Below are 20,991 nucleotides of genomic sequence, written 5' to 3' on the forward strand. Positions count from 1 at the left end.
GACGACATAGACATAGTCCAGCGAATAAAAAAACAGCGGCTACGCTGGCTAGGTCATATTGTCCGAATGGATGAAAGTGCTCCAGCTCTGAAAGTATTCGATGCAGTACCCGCTGGTGGAAGCCGAGGAAGAGGGAGACCTCCCCTCCGATGGAAGGACCAGGTGGAGAGGAACCTGGCTTCGCTTGGTATAACCAATTGGCGCCAAACTGCTAGAAGGAGGGATACGTGGCGCGCTGTTTTGGACTCGGCTATAACCGCGTAAGCGGTGTCTACGCCAGTCAAGAAGAAGAAGAATTTCGCATTCGCTTTTCAATGAATTCATAAAAGAAATTTCCGAAAGGTCATCTATTTGATTTTGTATTTGATTTATTCCTTCTGGGTATTATTTTTACCTGTTTCCAGCTTTTCCTTCAGCTAATGTTGGCTGTGATTTATTTCAAATTCAATTATTGCTAACAAGGTAATTAATTTGTCGCCTGTGCGTGACCTTCAAAAGCAAAGCCGAGTACTTCACCTCAATCAACTGAAGCAACAAAACCAAGGTGATAGGAAAAATAACGAATGAAACTAAAAATGTAAACAAAGAAAACAATTACTTCAAATCTGCTTTGCTAACGGATTTTGGCGACCGAAGTATAAAATTATTTGCAAGAACAAAATTAATACTGTTTACAAATAACATGGCCTAGTTGGAATAAAAGCCGTACGAGCGAGCTACTGAAATGTAAAAGGAAGGACATAAGAACTCTAGTTGGGGTGCTAATTGTCTTATTGGACGACATTACCAAACAATGACTACTGTAGAAGCTGCCAAGAAATAGAAGAAGAAGAGACTGTTGTGCATCTTCTATCTGAATGGTACAGGAAAAGATTCGCAACAATCGGACACGGTTTTCTAGACGTCATCACGGAAGTTGCGAACGTTAAACTTGTTGAGCTGCTCAACTTTATAAAAGCCACAGAGTGGTTCAAAAAGGACATTGTAGTGTAAAAGGCTTCAGTCCAGGTGGATTCACAATGGGCCTCCTAAAGACCTAGGTGCGTCATCTGACAACCACTTTACCTACCTACCTACCTGCGTATACCATTATTTTAAGGATGTGCCCATATTATCCTTCAAGAAAGCTTCACCCTATTTTTTGAGCATATTTGGGGTTTGCAGGCCCTACAATGCAGTCATAATAAAATTTATTCTATTATAACTTTGGAGTTATCTTAAATTATCATAATAAGAGAATAAACCACGGAAGCATTTCTGATATTCTAAGTTGGTATAACTTAATGAGATTGTCAAATTGATTGCCGCGATCCAGTTGGAAGTCATATATTTATCATATGTTTAAATTGTATTTCAAAAGTAATCTTCATAACCTCAACAGCATTCGCTTCAACACCCTCCTAAGCAAACTGAAATTCGCTACAACATTTGAAGGTCAAAAGTGTGCAGCATTGCAAAAGTCACACAACCACTCAGACCCACGCGTCCCACTGCCAATTTGGATTACAACTCAATGCGAGAGCTGACCGTTAGCCAGCCCACAGCTCAGCAGTCGCTTAGTCAGTCGCCGGCAGTCGAGTATCCCCGACAAGCTTTCATAAATTATTTAAAATTAGTAAACTCAGCAATGTGCAATGTGCATTTACACGTCACCGCCACGCCGAACGAAGGCCGCCTCCGCCGACAAACAAACCGACCGAGAGACCAAAAGGCCGAAGGCCCAATCCAGTCAGCCAAACGCAATGGGAAACTTTGTGGGACCAAAATGCGAACCGCCCAAGCATTCGGCAAACGCACATACAAACTCGAGTCAGCGCAGAGTAGACTAAGTATGCGCCCTCTATTGTTTACCCATTCGTTCATTCGTTTGTTTGTTCGTGTGTGTGGATGTTTGTGTGTGCAGTCGCTCGCCTTAGACGTCTGCAAAGTTATAGCGAGTTAAAAGTTTGGCAAGAGTTGGTGTAAACTTTTATATCCTTCATAAAATTTTAGCTTTTTTACTCACTTAACAACAACAATAACGATATTCACTTCATTTTGTGTAACCCATTCCCACAAATGCCTGTGCAACAAATAAATATATTTATGCGCACATAATGGCCTCTCTCCCCACATCCGAGATTAACGGTGTTTGTTTGTATGTCGGTGAGTTGTTTTCACACTCTGCCTGTCTTGCAAAGCATCCCTGCTGTAGTCGGCTTTTAGGCGCACAACGCTTCGTGGCGCACTTAATTGAGATTTCTTTCGAGTTGTTTTTGCTTTTGTTATTGGGTTTTGCCCTTTTAGTTGGAAATTTCACTAAGCGTTTTTAATTAGTTTCGAAAGTTTTTGTGTGCAGGATTTTTGACTTGCTTCTCAAAAGTATTTTAGCGTAATGTAGACATTAACTACGTCGAATTGCCGCTCTGACGTGAACTTGACTTGTGCTTGTGGCTCGGTGTTCCTGAGGTGAGGTGTTGCAAGTGAAATTAATGAAGATGAAACATGTTTCAATATTGGTGATGATGTTCGTTTACAGTTATGAAATAAGTTTTCACATTTTTATGTCTCGCTGATTATTATGAGATCAAATTGGAGGCGAGGGAGAAAGAGAGTGGGATAGATAGAGAAATACTTGAAGTTTAAGCTTTATTGAAAAATATCAGAAATTTATAAATATTGAACATAAGCAAATATGAACAGTTTCTAAATACGGCGAAGACCATAAAATAAATATCTCCAGAAATATGAGAAAAGTCGCTGCCGAAGTAATTATATGATCTTCTAAACTTAATCACGCTTGCATATCGCCACTCTCCACAAAAGTATACCTAAAGCTCCTAGCGCAGTCCGAAAAGCTTTTAACAAATTTGCAGAGCTTATGGATTATTACACTCTATAAGTTGATAGCTAATGATGTCCAATGATCAAGCGTTGTCGACTTTGTTATTTTAAGCGTTTCCAAGGATTGATGGGAAAGAAGGGTTAATCAATAAACCCCTCAACTAAATATCTCCAGATACATGAGTCGATATCGAAGTAAATTATATGATTATAAATTATAAATATGTCATAAAAGTCTAGCAAAAGCTCTCAGCGCAGGCCGAAAAGCTTTAAAGCTGCTTACGAGTTTGCAGAGCTTTTGTATTATTTCTCCCAGAAGGTAGCACCTAGTGCTTCCGAATGATTAAGCGTTTCCGCTTTTGTTATTTTAAGCTGAAAGCTCGCTTAAAGCGTTTTTTTTTTTTGCTTAAAGTCCATATGCAATCATATGGTCCCTGAAATATGAAAGTTTTAAGCTTTAAGTTAAGTTTTTTATACTAAAGAAAAAAGGAAATATTTTCAACAAACTGATTTATTTTCACTTTAATTGTGTTAAATTTCACTGCCATTTAACAAACGCACGAATGCACTCCAATGAGGCCAATCATTTACAGCACAACTTGACCAACGAAAAATTGCATAACGGTCTGCCAATGAATGACGGTAAATACAGCAAACTCAGAAAGCCGATTTATCAGTTGGGCAATTTTGGTATGAATACCGTTTGGTGAATCTTTATTAAATCCAATAATGAAAGCACAAAAAGCTCTTGTGGCAATTTCACCAAACCAAAACCCTCAAGCAAACCGCTTGTTGGTCTGGGCAGACAGTTGAACAGACATGCATATGTAATCATGAAGTAATGCATGTTTTTCTACTTTTTTGAATAACTGTATATCCATCTATATGAATTACTACATGTTAGCGCGTTCAGCACGCTTGGATTGGCTTAAAGGGGCTCAATGCAAATGAAAGTGGACATTGCAATGTTGGAAACTGCATGAATGACGGTGAACTTGCACTGGTTCAGTTTTTGTTGTTGGTTTTGTTGTACAACAAATGCAATAAAAAGCTCGCAATAATGCAAGCACAAATCCACACGCATTTAACTGGGATGGACGTCGTATGTGATTACGTTGTAATTTATGTGCATTTGCAATTTCTTTCAGCATCACAAGTCCAACTTCGATTGCAACTCAGCAGTTGCTGCCGCTCGAATGTGCAGTCGCAGTTTTGATTTCTGCAACTCCCTTGCGCAGTTTCCGCACGGTCCGCAATACCGAGAAGTAACTCCTGATGGCCGTTCTTTTTACTTGTTTATGTGCGGAAAAAATTTTAATTTTACTTGAATTTTTCAGCTGTTTTCATCTCTTCCTCCGAGCATTTTTTCTTCGGAAGTGCGCTTTGGTCCGTCCCGTCTGCTACTTTAGTCGGTCGTACATGAGTTCGACTGTCCGTCCGCTAGACCGTACCGCAAATCGACTAGTGGGACGGACTGCCCGCTGCGCTGGCCTCTGGCTGCTGGCTGCCACTTGCTGACTGGGCGAATCACTGACGTCTCGGTGCGCCTTACGACGGCTGTGCAGTGGTTGATTTGGTCTCGGATACACATTCTTATGGCTCAGAAGCTGCTGCGGCTGCGGCAGCTTGGTCTCTGGCCCGCTTTGCGTCCTTGTCGACATCGCGTCGTCTTCACCGCCTGTGACATTTTGACAGCGTAGAAGTTATGGACAGGATGTCTGAATCCGTATGAATAAATTCGTGTGCATTTTGCATACGTGAGTCTCTTCGTGTGCACATTAATATGTGTCCCCTCAGAGCTTATTGTCTGCTATCTGTCTGTATGCCTGTTCGCCTGTCTGCGCCGCTTTACTGCTACCCTTCCAGCGTGTCTGTCTGCATTTGCGGCAAAGCTGACAAGTGTCCAGTCGTCTGCTGGTTTTTGTTGGCCAATGCTGCTGCTCAATGAAGTGCTGTAGTGCTTTGCCTTAAGCTGTTGTTGCCAAAAAAGAAATACATAAGCGCAACCACACCATCCGAAAACCAAACCGGTTCAGACGTACCGCAAAAGCCAAACGAATCAACCGCCCAATCGCAGACGATTTTTTTTCTTCTCATTCTCAGCTTACGGATATATGTATGTACCTTAGTCCATATATATTTTACGACCTTATGGTCAGTGCGCTGTGATTATTTAAAATGAAGCGAGAGAAGTGCTGCCTCTTGAAACTCTGTGAAGCGTATGCGATATTTAGTAGCTTCGCTTTGCTTTCTTCACATTTCGTATTTGGAACACGAGATTGAAATTTAGCATGTTAACACATGTTCGGAGCATGCATTTAGTTCTACATTAGTAACATGTTTTTTTTTGCAAAGCTTCCATAATTGCAAAATAAGCTTTTTAGCAATCCCTAAAAGCTTTCGTTTTGTCTTTAATATAAATACAATTCATAGCTTCAAAACTTTATTGAAAATCTCTCTTAACTTAATAAACAGCTTTAATGAGCTTTCATCTGAGATACCCCAATCCGTTTTAAAAGCTTTCATAAAATATTGTCTTGACTTATGCACAGTTGTCTTCTCGAAACCTAGTTAAGTACTTTTTATAATATTAGAAACCTAACATAACTTTCGAAAGTGTATAAATATTTTAGAAGCTTTCGAAAAAAATTTGAGCTTTCATAAAATCTTGTACACTTCTTTAAATTTAACAAGCCAAATTAAGCAAATACTATCAAAACGTTTATATATTATAAATTGCCACAAAAGCTTCCGAAAATCTTGTCACATAATTTTGCCGTTTCATTGTATCTGGTTGAAAAAAATCGCTAGTGTTGTAATAAATTTATTTAACTATATTTAGAAAGCTATTAAGTTTAATTTTTGCAAATGCTTAAAAGCTTTTGTAAAGCTTTCTTTTATCTGGAGCCCTATTGCTACTTAATATTTTTTTTTAATTTAGATGGACTTAGCGAAAAACCAAACATATGCAACCGGTCGTTATCGACTCTTATGTTTAAACTACGAACCAATATTCAATCAACCCTGCTATCTTTGGTCTCCACAACAACTCTTTAATAACTTCCAACATTCAAGGGAAAAAACACAAAAGTGTATAAAATTGATGCAGAAATAATTGCAAGTATGTTGCAATCAACAATCAAGCTGCATTAAATATAGATCCATCAATCGGAAAGCTCACTTTCGTCCCTTCAGATTAAATGCCACATTGTGATTTGGTCTGTGTAAATATGTTATTATTTGTAATTTGCCGCCGCCTTTGATTGGAGTTAAATTGCAATAAATATAGTCCAACAGCAATCGCAACTCACCTTTCAACGCGCGCACTTGTGTCTTTCCAATGACCGGCACCTGGCTCATTTGCCTCCTCTTCCCCTCACCAGTGACGAGTGATTAAGGCTCAGGCTTAATTATGGAGACTGTGGTAACGAAAAATGGCCATGACAGCTTTTAATAAAATTTATAATTGCACTCCATTTGATGTTGTGGTTGTTGTAATCGATACGAGCACATCATTGTCTACGACACGGCAAGCAGCGGTTAGAGGCCAAGGCCGCATTATGGAAGCACATTGGTCGGTTGTGTGCTCGTTGGTGTGTTTGTGTAGATAAATTGTTCTTGTCGCTCTAATTGAATGTGTCAGCCATGCTATTAACGATAATCATGACTTAAATGTGCTACTGTGATATTATTTATGTGTTGATAAGAGCTTTGATGCTTGATTTTTAATAGGCACAGTGGACCAATGCGGAGTACTCGTATAATGAGGATTGTTCTCTTGCTTTGCCAAATGATTTTGAAAGAAGTTAGATAGTAAGAGGAGCGAGTTTATAACAGTTTCCTACATCTCTACTGTGAATACGATCAATGATCGTTCAAAGTTTGTTAGCAGACATAAAGAGTCCCACAAAGTTCCAGTGATTCCTCAGACAACATAAACTTGTACATCACAATTTCGCCTGTATATAAATTGGTCCCTGTCCGAACCAATTTTAATTCCGATAAACACAACTTAAAACGTAGCCTTCTCACAGCACCGAGGAGCTTTCGGAAACCCATGTACTGATTCGGCAAAAAACTCGTTTAGACCCACATCAGTAACGAAGTTGTGGAATAAATGGGCTACGAAGTGTAAGATCAGTAGTTTCATATAATACTGACTTTCACGTCCGAACCGATGTCGAAAAGATAGAAAAGATAGGATTTGTTGATAAATAGACTAGACCCTTTGTTCAAGCTGACAAGGTGATTTAAATGTAAAGAAAATTCGCTGTAAATACTGATGAATATAAAGGTTTTCGGTTTTGACTAAAGATCGTGGTTTCAGCAAGATCCGTATTAACAACTTATTACCTAAACTCATTCCCGATTTTATTTTTGTTTTTGGCTCACAATAAGGTGAGGTCAGTTTCTTTCAAAAAATCCACATTATCACTTACAATAAATTTAAATTAAGCTAACAATTAACTCGAAGCATGAGAAATACATTTATTTCGATTGATTGCATTGCCTCAAGAAAGGCGCGTCCATTCGCTCCACTCTTTGTCACTCTATACTGTCCGATTCCATTCACATGACTTCATTTCCTCTCCACCCCGTCCAGCTACAAGCAAGTCAGCAATCGTTTATTATCATTTCGGCTTGTCGTCGAGCACGTTTGACCGTCTGCTATTGCGATTGCGACTGCGTCTGCGACCTGCCTTGCCATATCTGTCCGTCTGTCAGACAACATCAATCAACTCGAGACAAGACATTCCACTCAACAACCGACGACAGCCGCAGCAGCACTCGCAGACGCAGCGGACGCGCTGAAGGCCAACCGAAGATGCACTCGCGCACACTGTTTTGGCGCGCTAAGACGCTATCAACTTCAGCTTTCAGCTTTTCGACAATCGCTTAGGGACTCTTGGGGCTCTTGACGCAGTCTGTCTCCCCGTGTACACTTCAATGTAACTTTAAATTTCACAATTTCTACTTCATTACTTTTTCGAGTTCGAGAGCATGGCAAGTACATAAAAATAAAATTACGCCTACAACAACAAGTCACTGCTCAAGGCAAGTCTATTACTGACACCGTCTGCGTCACTGTCGCTCAATGCGCACACATTTCAGCCTCAATTCACTTAAGCGAGTCGTGCAGACTGACTGCGCTGTAAGTATGCACCAATTCCCAAATCAACTGTCTCGACGCAAAGCGGTGTAGTCGCATCTTCGGACCCCAAGTGCAGACGATCAGACAACAACCTGGAAAACGTACGCATTTCATGCCAGAGGCAACAATGCAACAATAATAACAAGTACAAAGAGGTTCGCGCATCCGGACACAATGTGGCCGGCTAAAAGACTATAATTTCGTGTAATTGTTTTTGTTTTTCCACAATTTTTTCCTTTCATTTTTTTGTCAAGTACAATTTCGCAAGCTGGGGTTGAGCTCTCCGACTGCTTGTCTCGCCGGCTGATGTCTGTCACTGATGACATTGGTCCAGCGGTACAAACACATCCACCCCTGTAGGTGTGTTGTTGGTGTCTGGAACAGTTGTCTGGCGTTGGAGTTGGCGGTGGAGTTGGCGGTGGAGTTGGCGGTGGATCGGTAATGACGCTATGGTGGTGGCTTGCAGCGAGGGTGTCTGCGCTGCAGTCTAAAATTCGCCGTTGCAATGCACTTTTTCGGTACGGTCGTGCTCTTTTTGTTGTTGGTCTGAGTGCTACGGTTTATTTTTAAAATTTCCGCAGCCTTTGCCAGCGGCCTATCAATTTTTGACGAGACAATCTCGCGTGGTGTGCAACAATAGCAACAAGAACAATAATAACGGACGACCGAAAAATATAGGCAGGCGCAAACAGTGCAGTTTGTCTGTCCATCAGGCGAACTCAGCTCAGACGAAGTTGCACCGCAGCAACCAACAGTCAGCCAAGTAAATTTATGCCTCTTGGTTTTGTTTTTTGTTTTTGTTGCTTACTGTTGTTATTGATTTCTTTTATAGCAGTTGTTGCTGTCGTAGTTGTTATTGTTGTCGCTGGTTTTTGCTGCCTGTCTGTGCATAAAATTACGATAAGCCGCGTCAGTGTCTGCGTCTACAACCGCGACAGTCGGTTTGTACGACTGAGCCCGTTGTTGACCATTGGACTTGGTCGCGGCAACAGTAAGTGACAAAAGTTTGTATTTCCATTCGTCTATTTCTACGACATTAAAGCTTGCTGGCTGTCGGCGGCACGTACTTTCAAAGAATTCGTGAAGAGCTGAACTAGATCAAATGGCTTCAAAAATTATGAAATGGCGAATTTAATATTGATTTAATGGGAGAATAACATCTTTCTATTGAGAATAGTATACGATTAGCATATTTTTTCAGTTTTGGTGGGTGTTTAGAAACGACATGAGAAACATTAAAGTCTGGACGCGTTTTTTATCTCAGTCTCCAACTAACATCAAAGTATCTTGGAAACCAGTGGTATTCGTAAGAACTTGACGATCAATATTTGGGGAGTAGGAACTGAACTAAAATCAGGGCACTTTATTTGAGTCTTTCCGATTTCTTTGAAGTAATGAACTTTGTAAACTCTCCAAAACTAACAAGGGATGTTAGAACTGTCAGTTCACCCAGTTAACGGTATTGTAAAGCAATAAGGTGGAGCCTACATTTTACATTATCAACGTTTTCATGAGATCTCTCTCAGTTATTTGAAAATACTTCAATAATTATGTTAATGAGAGCCTTTAAATATGCCCTGTGTAAGAGTCAAGACGAATAGTCTACATAACCGGAACTGACGCGGATTGTTATCAGGACTGTGAGATCGGCAGCATTCCTCAAAAATATTTGTAGAATATTTTATGCCGCTACTACAACAACCACTAGTTGGAGTCGCCTTTCCAGAAGTATTCGGTTCTATCGATCACTTGAAGATCTAGAAAGGTTATTCATCCTTTCGCAACTCTTGATCAAATGGGAATGGAATTCCTAGAACCAGGAGTCGAGAATAAGACCTGACATCATACTATTTGCATGCACTGTGGAAAAATAAAAATGCTTGTATCTTTGCGAGCGCTCGTTCACGTTCACGTCTGACCCGCATATCACACGGTCGCGCGAGTTTCGCTGTTTGTCCGCCTGCTGAGTGCATGGCATGTCGTCTGCACGCCCGCCCGACCGTCCAGCCGTCCGTGCGTAAGCTAACATCGTCATGTCCGCCGCTGGCCATTGGCTGGCCTTTGCTGTTTATATTAAATTTTTTGCGTTGTTCCATCAATGTTCTTGTTCGCCGTTGCATTCTCTGCTGTCGGTCAGTTATAATTCTTTTTTGTTGTTGTCATTGTTGTTATAGTGGTTCGCTGCATGGCACTGCGCTCGTATGAAAAATTGTATTTATAACTTAAAATGCACTTAGTTGCCAGTCAGTTTGACACTTACAAGGGCGCTACAGTTGCCGGGGGACAGATTCAGGCGGGTGCACAGACACAAGCCAGTAAGAAAAGATGAAATAATGTCCAGTGCCATGAAGTTATGTTTCTTCTGCAAGTCTGAAAGACCTCATTTATTCTTTCCACCTTTCTCACTTACATACAAACCAGGACGATTATGTCTGCACATATTCTCGTATATCTGCACTGTCTCGTGTTGCACTGAATCGAATTCAATTCACTTGGAGCTCATCATTCAGTCGGCTCAAATTAATTTCGCTTCAAAAATCTTTACAACTTATCAACTAAATGTCATTTCTCAATTGTAATGCAGACAATTTCGTTTATTCCCCACCCTTCCCTATGAGCTGCCTGTGATTACACAGTTTCCTGTCTGTCTGCTCCATTTGTTTTTCGAAACGTGTCTGAAATAAATAACTATACTTTGGTGCTTTGGTGCACAATGTCGCCCGGCCGGAGAATGCAACAAACATGCCAGACTAAAGCTTTGGCTTAGTGTTTGTCTGCTCTTTTTTGGATTTATAATAAGCTCTCATTAACATATTGTAGACATTGGTACATGTGTTCTTCATCTCGTTCATCCTTCAAAATGTAAATTTACACCGAATTTGGCTTAATTCAGGTGTGCGCCTTTATTAAAATGGATTTCAATACTTAATATGGCTGGACGAAAGTCCGATAAGAAAACAAGAGAAAACAAGCTGAGATCTTAACTCAAAGTAGAACTTCTAAAAATTTCCTAAAAACCCTAAATTGGACTTGAACTGGGTATATGCTAACTAAAACGAAATTTTTTACTTCTAGATTTTACTCTCGTGAAAAGGCTGAAAACGGTAAAAGTTACGAGAGATTTTGAAAAAAAGGGTATTTCCTTCTCAACATAGGGCTTTATAGCTCGAAGTCGATGCGTATTTCGACCAATTTGGCCGAGGCAACAACGGAGGTGTGAGCCGATATGTTGTCAAGCCAGGGTGGCATACTCTAAACAATTCGACAGTGTAGAGCACAGTGAACGTTTTGCACTTTCCCATATCGATGTATGTATGTAGAACACACCTCAAGAATCTCAAAACGCTGTGGTCATCATCCTTTCCAGCCAATAGTACAGTCTTCCCCAAAGCAGTCATGTTTCTTGGTCTCTGGTGAGCACCATGTTACGTCGGCGTAGATCTCTAATACTCTAGCCTACTGTCTCGGCTATATCTTACAACGAAAACATTCACAGGTCTTTTCTATAAGTCTTTTATTTACATTGGCAATATCGAACGAGGAATATTTGAAAGGAAAATTGTGTCAAAGATTTATATTAGGACCTCCTTCCTAAAATGGCACGATTATTCAACTCAACTCATTTTATCGACTCATTAATAGTTAATGGCATCCACTTCTAGGAGTTTGCGGCATTGCGGAACGGCGTCTTAAAATGTCCAAGTGGGATCCCTTGTATTGAAAAAAAAAACCAAATCGCGTAATGTTATTAACCCTTTGTTGATCATATAAATGTTCCAGTGTAAGCCCGTCAAAAGTTTTCTCATAAAAATTATGCACATTTCGTCCCTTCAGCAATCCATCTTGCAGACACCTAACGCCTACAAAGTCTCCACAAGTACATACGCACAACTTTCTTACAACAAACAAACAAAATTATTACCTTTGCAATAGAGATGGGACATCAAAGATGGCCATTAAGTCAATTGTCTAGGTTGTGAATTGAAAGCGAATGCTTGGCGGTGTGGACTTCACAGTATTTAGGCTATGCCATTCACGTTACTTCGACGTACACATTTTTCAGAAGGCTCTGCGTAAAGCCTGCAGTTGCTGAGCGGCATAAATAAGCTGACTGGCTGGCTGACTGCCTAGTTGACTGGCTCACTGGCTGGCTGGCGCGTCTCTGCATGAGTGAAGTGTGTGGCCTTGCCAATGGCGTCGCTTTACGTCGAGTACGGGGCAGACATTGCACGAACTCGTTGCTTAAGTTTCCCATCGCACAGCGTCACTGCAGCGCTAAGTGCGCCAGCCACATACAACCAACAACAACAACAACAGCAATACATTAACAAAGGCAAAAGCAAACGCATCCTTCCAATTGCTGTCTGGCCTTGCAACAACTTTGTTTGCCACAGTGTGTGTGTGTGTGCGTGTGTTTTTGCTTTTATTGCGTCGGCGTGCAATGTGAGCACTTAAACACATACATACAGAAGTGTCTACAAATGAGCGCCCCCTCCAGTGAGTACTTATGCGCTTGTGTGTGTGTGTGTGTTTGGAAGCGTGTTTGCATGGATAAGCTACCCCCGACTTAGTAGCTAGGCACACAGCAAACAAGCTGACATTGAAACGCAGCACACAAACATATGCATATATATATATATATATGTATGTATGAGTGTGTGTGAATTTTTGAGTGCCTGTGGACTTTGCCATTGCCACCACTTTGCAAGCTTTCATTGCTGCCACTGCCATGCCACACAGCTACTGCTAATGCTGTTGCAATATTGTTTTTGTTGTATAACTGTATTCAACACACTCTCATGCATGTAATGTGGTGGCTATGTGTGTGTGTGTGTGTGCTTGTATGGGTTTTGCTAGCGTAATACCGAAATTCCAGCTGTGACCTTGAAAAATATTCCAATCCTTCGTGCATTTGGTGACGAGACAAGCAACAATATTCATAATACAACAAAAAATAACAACAACGCAGCAGCAACAGCAACAACAACAAAACTACCGACCAGCACTTACTTAAATGGTGGTTGGCTTGAGTTGTCTGGCTTGTGCGTCGCTACTGCATGCCTTGTTGCCGTTGTTGTTTGTCGCTGTTGTTGCTTTTATTGCTACTGTCTGCATTTTTGCCACTTTTCGGCCACGTCTCGTTTACGCAGCTCCTGTTTTGCTTTTATTTTATTTATGTTCTTCTTTTTTTTTGCTGTTTATTGGTTTTAGCTTTTTGATTTTTATTTCATTTTTCTTTCTCGCCACACTCTCACACACACACACGCGGACGTCTCGTCTCAAAAGTGTAATTCACCCAGATTAATGAGTCCCTGCAGGAAGTTTGCTCGGTCTTAATTGCTGAGAGTGTTGCAAATTGGCATTCATCTAGTCTGACGTTGAGGCGATGTGTTCTACAAAGAATATAGGAAAGACATCAAGTTGTCCAAAATATAGTTATCGTGTATAGATAAAGTATATTTCACGATGAACAAAAAATTATATATTTACGGATTTGAGGTTATGCTTTCTTGAGATCGATCGTTCGTCAAAGCAAATTCCAGTCAAACTCATTCAACTGGTCGCTATTTTCTCTTTATCTATTTAATGTATTTTTCTTTTTCTATTTCTTCCCTTTCGAATCTCTCTGTCTCCGTCTCACTGGTACGAAATACTGCTTTCTTTCAGAACTGGAGAGACTACGTCCGATTCAGTAGACCGAAAGTCGGTTCCAAAGAAAACAGTGAACAATATCAACTTCGTAAAAGTTCTTACAGCTCAGTGTTTAATATTACGCTCTGACAAATTAAAATTCTCCCGACAGTCGGGGTTACGCAGCATAAATGAAACAGAATTTATATCAAAAAACAACTGTCACCTGTAACCTGCAACGATATCCCAGTCTTCATATTAGTGACCTTTTCCAAAAATAAAAAAACCTTAAAGGGCCGTTTGAGAAATTGGTGAAAGAGCCAAAGGCTAAAATGAGTTTGAGAAGTATTTCGGCAATTGGTAGAACCGTTGGCATATAAGTGCATAATATTGAATGGAGACTATTCTACAAACGACAACATTAATGTAGACGATTGAATAAATAATTTTTCAGAAATCCAAAATTCCCGTTATTTTTTGAACACTTTCCGAATATCATATATGACTCGCCCAAAACTTTGTATAAAAACCGTTAGAAAAATAGTTGATGAATGGTGGGTACCGATTAAATTTTGAGACCCTTCCTAGACTTTTTCGTGCTAAACCCTTAGGCCAAGATGATATTTTCAAAATCAAAAGTCAGGGAGATAAAGTCCAACCGCCTATTTGGTGATTCAGTTCATTGCTGCAAGTCTCTAGTTAGAGCTTTGTTAGCAAGAATTTCGTTGTGATCTCGATTATCATTCAGGTATGCATTATTTATTTAAAAAGTTGTCTCTTGATGTATTATATTGATTCCCACAGAGGTTACTCATTTGATTGCTTGGATGAAAATGCCGACGTCAAACATTATAATTAAATGATCAGCTAAATCTGTCAATGAAAAAGATACTAGTCTACTGCCTGAAACTGAATATTTACGCCCTTAATGTTGGTTGATTATGCTGAAAATGCTGAAAGTCACGTCTAAAGAAATCAATTTATCACTTGATCATTTGAGAAGTTTATTAGGCCTTTGCACCCATCGGCTTCTACTCACACAAACAAAAAGTAGCAAATAAGCGAAGCAAAATAAATACAAACCTTCACGGCACCGTAATTGTTTGATGAACCTCTCTCGCTGTACCTCTCTCTATGCATCAATTGCAGCTTTCTTTTGGGTGCCGCGAAGCTTTGATGTCAACAAAAGACGCAAAGTCGCAACGGCGACAGTTCCTTATTGCAAATCTCACTTTTTGTTTGTGCTCAACGCCAAACTTGGTAACAAATGCAACCGCAGAGCGTTGCGCCGACAAACAATGTCTCAAGTGCAACAAAAGCCAGACGCAACAACAACAATGAGAGCAAAAGGACTCAGATGAAGACGAAGACGAGACTGATGACTGCCATTGTTTGCTTTCAGCAGCTTTTATAAGCTATTGCCATTGTTATTGTTGTTGTTGCTTTGCGAATTTACGAGCACGCTGTGATGTGCACTTACTTGCAACATGCAACTTGCATTGGAAATCGATGACGGTAAAGGGTTGTTGCAACGCAGACGCACTTACTGTGCCGCTACACGGACAGACATGCTTGTGAGTGTGTGTGTATGTGTTTGTGTTCGTGTGCATCAAACGAATATTTATGGACGGTGGCACGTAAAGCGTTCTGCTTCCTGTTCTTTTTCACTGCTTTGATTTTGCATTTCGTTGCGCTACTGGCCAACACTGTCTGGCTGCCTGTCTGTTGAAATATTTTTTTGTTTATAAATTTGTTTTTGTTGTTGTTTAGTTGTTACAACGAAATTTGCTGTTTTATTTATTTATTTCCACTAAGGTGAGCTGCAATTTGGCCTTCGATGTTTTCGTGCATATCACAGTTGCATATGCAACACACATACATACATACATATACAGCAGAGCAGACACATATTTATGTATGAGTGTGTGTGTATCCAAGTACGAGCATATTTTGCATACCGTACCGAAAAAATATTTGCCAACGGACACACATCGACACACAAGAGTGGCAAGAGACCGGAAATTTTTGCCACATCAGCAGGCGGGCTATGCGACACACACACACTCGTACATATGCATGTATGCATATGTCTGCTGTTGTATCGATGTTTGTTGGTTGCTGGTGAGGGTGATGCCGTAAAGGCAAACCAAAAATACAAAAACAAAAAAAAACCAACAGCAGAGTGTAACCGCCGCAGACTCGAAGTGCAGAGGCAAGTAGTGTTGTGCCAAAGGCCAGACAGACGCCTTTGTTGTTCATATACAACCACAACAACAACAACAACAACAATAACAGTGATGGCAACAAATTGGTGTTTCAAGCAACCACCACCATCAGCTGGCGTAAAGCTCAATCAGCCCGGAATTGGTGACGCGCGCTGTGAGACCATGGTGACGCGCCGGTAGTCGCCAAAAAAACAGCAACAACACCATTAAGCTATACAATAAAACTAAAAGCTTAGCGGTGTATGCTGCTTAAGTATAGTAAAGTGCAACGCTGGCAACAAGACCAACTACAACAACAGCCACTGAGCTGAGCTGAGCTGTGTATGTGCAGACAATAAAAAATCGCAGACGTCAACAACGTCTGGTTGCATTTTTTTCGCATTTCGTTTTATTTATTGTTTTTGTTTTTGTATATTTTTATTTTTTTCGTATTCGTGTTTCTCGTTTTTCAGCGTTTTGCTTTTTTGTTTGCTTGCTACTTTACACAAGCCCGCTTGTTGTTGTTATTGCTACCGTGCTGCCGCTGCTAATCGCTGCTGTTCATATTATAGCAAATAGCTCGACTGTTGTTGCAGTTGTTGTTGCTGTTGCTGTTGTTGTATACATTACTCTTGTGCAATCACAACGTTGACGTGACGAAGGCCGTCTGGAGTCGAGATTTTATTTTATTATTATTGTTTATTTATTTGCATTTTTTTGCTCAATGTTTGTTATTGTTGTTATTGTTATTTTTCTTTCCCTTGTTGCGCTTGGGCTCTTACCGCCGCGTCTGGCTTCGCGTGTTTGCCATTAAGTCGTCACCGCTGCCGTCCGCTTTGCTTGTTTGTTGCTATGCCCTGCATATTTGCCTTTATGCCGCTTTGTTTGTTCAGCGTGTCTGCATGTCTGCCTTCTAGTTAGCAGCAATCGAATCGAAATCTTAGAACTTCTGCGTCAATTCACTCAATCCGAATACAATCGCACTGCACATGCATTCAACTTCAAACATATTTGCATTATATAAGACATTTCGAAGCTTTGCTTTGTCTGTGAATGACTTTTTAACAAGACACCAGCCTTCAAGCTTAGCTGTTCCATATCTTTGGGCCTTTGAGTAGTAGAAATTATGGTAAAACAGGGGCGATTTTCAGAAATCAATTTGAGCCCTCCTGACCTGACTGGATATATACATACATACATACTCAGGACAGTTTGCTTTTTTCTGAGACATTCCATGACAAGAAATATAATCTTTATAGTCACTGGATATCTGAAGGCTTCTATCTTATTTAATAGGAGGGTATATGGAAAGCCTGATCCATTGTCACTGAGGAACCTAAGTCTGATCTCCAGCTGTATGGTCATTTATTGGTTTCCTTTAAGGACCATTGCCAAATATTTGATCGTGAGATTGCATTTAGTCCACACACCTCTTTGCGATCTACTCTCTGTTCAATATAATCATCTAACTGTAGACATAATAAGATAGCGGCTGTTCGTCCGGAAGATATCTCCAGTTTCCGACAAATTCATAACATACACCAAAAATGGGCGAAGAAACTCGACTAAACTTCGAGTATGTATTATTAATCGAGTATCTTGATTATTAATAGGCAAAGTCTTCCCTTCCCGCATGGATAAGGATGCGAAGCGAATGGGTCTGGTGGTGAACGAGGACAAGACGAAATATCTCCTGTCATCAAACAAACAGTCAGCGCATTCGCGTCTTTCATAACTTTGAAGTTGTAGATAATTTCGTATACCTAGGAACCAGCATCAACACCGATAATAATGTCAGCCTTGAAATCCAACGCAGAATCACTCTTGCCAACAGGTGCTACTATGGACTGAGTAGGCAATTCAAAAGTAAAGTCCTCTCTCCATGAACAAAAACTAAACTCTACAAGTCCCTCATCATTCCCGTCCTACTTTATGGCGCAGAAGCGTGGACGGTGTCAACATCCGATAAGACGGCACTAAGAGTTTTCGAGAGAAAAGTTTTGCGGAAGATTTATGGTCCCTTAAACATTGGCAACGGCGAATACCGCAGTAGATGAAATGATGAGCTGCATGTGTTGTTCGACGACATAGACATAGTCCAGCGAATAAAAAGACAGAGACTACGCTGGCTGGGTCATGTTGTTCGAATGGAAAGTGCCCCAGCTCTGAAAGTTTTCGATGCAGTACCCACTGGTGGCAGCCGAGAAAGAGGGAGACCTCCACTCCGATGGAAGGACCAGGTGGAGAAGGACCTGTCATCACTTGGTATTACCAATTGGCGTCAAACTGCCAAAAGGAGAGATGCGTGGTGCGCTGTTGTGGACTCGGCTATAACCGCGTAAGCGTTTTCTACGCCAGTCAAGAAGAAGAAGAAAGAAAAATACCTAAAACATCGACGAAATTTTGTCTTATTCACTGGGAGCTATCCAAATGAGAATTAATTTCGTTTTTAGTTGGTCGAAATCTCGAAATGAACAGTAATTTCTAGAAGACGTGTAATTCAAGAGTTTATACGTGAAATATGGTAATGATCCCAAACGATTGGCTGTCGTTCAGTAATGGGGCAAAAAGTCCCAAAATAGATGCTGAGGTAAATTGCGACAAATATTATTCAACAGATGAGAGAGAGAGTTACTCTGTTACCAACGGAACGTGCATTTCGTTCACACATTAAACTAATAACAAAATTGTTAGCAATTTCCCTTCCAACAAAAAGCCAATCTTAACCCTTTACTGGGCTTCACATTCACACGCACCTACTTAGATGCGCCCATATTGCCCACAAAGTTGCGGCAGTCACTCAAGTTGCCTTATGTCTGAGACTTTAATTGTTTGTCGAGTTCAAGACGTCTGACAACAACAATAACAACAATTAGAGTCAGCGTGAACAATAGCAATTACTGCAAGTCGCCAGCAAAGTGGGGGGGCCAATTGTATTGTTAGCGGCAAACTTGCTTGTCCTACGAATATTGACTGCCGTCGCTGAATTCAGTCGGCTACTCCAACACAATTGGAACTGCCGCTGGTGTTGTAAATAGGTTGGTTGGCTTTATGCAACGCCTCTTCACAGGCAAAGCTTCAACACTAGTTGTTGCTGTTGTTGCCGTTACGTTGATTCCCATATGTGTCATTTGTACTTTGACTGGCGAATTCAGATTGAGTTCCGCAACTGCCATCGGAGCACCTACTTTCAGCTGTCGCAGCTGCCCCGACGACGACGAGATTGAGACTTTTGCAACTACTATTTACTTAGGCACAGGCACGCCGCACATACGTACCCTAATAGATGCATAGCGGCGGCTCATATGCATAACAAAGAGCGAAATGCGAAATGCGCCGAGTCGTCGGGCTTTGAAGTGGCCCATTGAGAGGGTTGCTTCCATTGGGTTATCAAACTATGTATATGCCACCACCTTCTTGATTGGGTGGGAAAGCAAGCGTTCACCATTTATACAGTTACTTGACGATTCCATTGCTTTGCGGTCTTTTTATTGTCGCCTAGCCGCAAAAGTTGCTGGGGTAGCCCTTTTATTATACTGTATACAACTGTTGTTACGAGGTCTGTTTGACAGATCGGGGCTTTATTAGCTCCGGTTGGTCTTTCCTTAAGGTGAAGCCGAGGACAATTGGGTTATGTCCGGTCGAGGGTTTGACTATAGATCTGAACTTATATTAAAATTGAAACGTATTGGTTATGGGGTATTCTGAAATCGTTCTGATCGTCGCCAATTATTTTGAAGATATTTTCATTCAAATCATCTTCAACTTCAAGTTTGGAAATAAAAAATAAAGTGCTCTGTTGATAGCACGTTCTTTCCGAGTACAGTACTTTGGTTGATCTCTGGACTCTGATCGATCCTTCTTTCATTATATATACGACACGGTTCAAATACTAATCGGTAACTCCTCATTCTGTAAACCCGTTTTCGCCAAATGAAAATTCAGCTTATTTGAGGTTATGTCACGACTGCTTTATCAAACTACCCTCGTATGCCGATACCTTTATCAGCTTGTGCCTTTAAACTTTTCGCAGCTGTGGGATCGCTCAATGAATGGCGATTGTTAGATTTTATTGTCGTCTGTCGTGCTAACGGACCTACATATTTGCGCACCCAGTTGGACATCAAAATATCGAAAAATTTCAAAAAATATTGCACATTCGAGACAGTTAGAAAATGTGAATTATAAAAAAAAAGAATTGAAAAGCTCAATTCTCCCTTAAAGCTTTTCTTACATCCCTCACATTTGCCACAATTGTCTTATCTCGCAGACGCAGAAAAAATGTAGACCACTTCGCCGCAACACCCCCAACTTCGTTCGCCGTTGACACTTTTTGATGTGCAACGCAGACATTGTTTGTTGTTGCCATCTAATGGGAGTATTTTGCCACCTTTGTGTGGGCTATGTGTGACATCTGAATTTGCCATCGACTTCATAAAAATAGCCGCTTTGTGAGGGGTATTGTGGTGTTGTGTTGAGTGTGAACGCTCGTTTGTTTGTGTGTATGGGTGTGTGTGTGTGTCTGTGCGACTTTGCTGATTTGCATTTGCACGTGGCGTCATTTTCGATTTTATTGCGGCGAGACGTTGAATTCATTATCGCCTGATGTCGCTATTGAGGAAGAAATGTGGGCAAACACATTGGAAAGTTCGAAAAGGGTTGTATTGTGTTTAGGCATTAAAGTCCTCACCGAATCGATAATAATGTGTGCGCACATACATATATACATATATATATATACATATGTACACTTAAACTAACATATTCATGCATTACATACAAGCAGTCAATTGAATTTGCCCACAATTGCTGCTGTTGCCATGCGGAAAAAAAAGCTCAATGAGGAAGTGGGTAGAAATGAAGTGAGATTAGAAGTGCGGAAAGAAAAAAGTGCTATTTAAATTTTTAGTAGATTTTTTTTTTAAATTTAAATGAAATTTTAAATTTATAAATTAAACCTTTTTGTTTTTAATATTTTTAATTAAAATATTTTTTTATTAATAAATTAAGCATTTTTTTAAATATTTTCAATTAAAAATTTTAATTTTAATTTTTTTTTATTAATAAATTATATATAATTATTTCCAATTTCAAATTAAAAATCAAAAAATTAAGAATTTTTTTTTAATATTTTTAATTAACAATTTTAATTTTAATATTTTTTTATTAATAAATTATATA

At 40.2% G+C, this 20,991-nt stretch overlaps 1 protein-coding gene and 1 long non-coding RNA gene across 2 annotated transcripts in view; both read left to right on the forward strand.

Moving 5' to 3' along the window:
* The window catches only part of LOC105212355 (ras guanine nucleotide exchange factor B), a 148,233-nt gene that overhangs the window by 44,405 nt on the left and 82,837 nt on the right, over positions 1-20,991 (forward strand). The window lies entirely within an intron of this gene.
* On the forward strand, positions 7,100-9,214 carry LOC128921303 (uncharacterized). Its single transcript, XR_008470751.1, has 3 exons — positions 7,100-8,493; positions 8,557-8,738; positions 8,808-9,214. It is a non-coding gene; the product is annotated as an uncharacterized LOC128921303 (long non-coding RNA).

This window comes from Zeugodacus cucurbitae, chromosome 4 (assembly GCF_028554725.1).
Source record: "Zeugodacus cucurbitae isolate PBARC_wt_2022May chromosome 4, idZeuCucr1.2, whole genome shotgun sequence".
NCBI lineage: Eukaryota > Metazoa > Arthropoda > Insecta > Diptera > Tephritidae > Zeugodacus > Zeugodacus cucurbitae.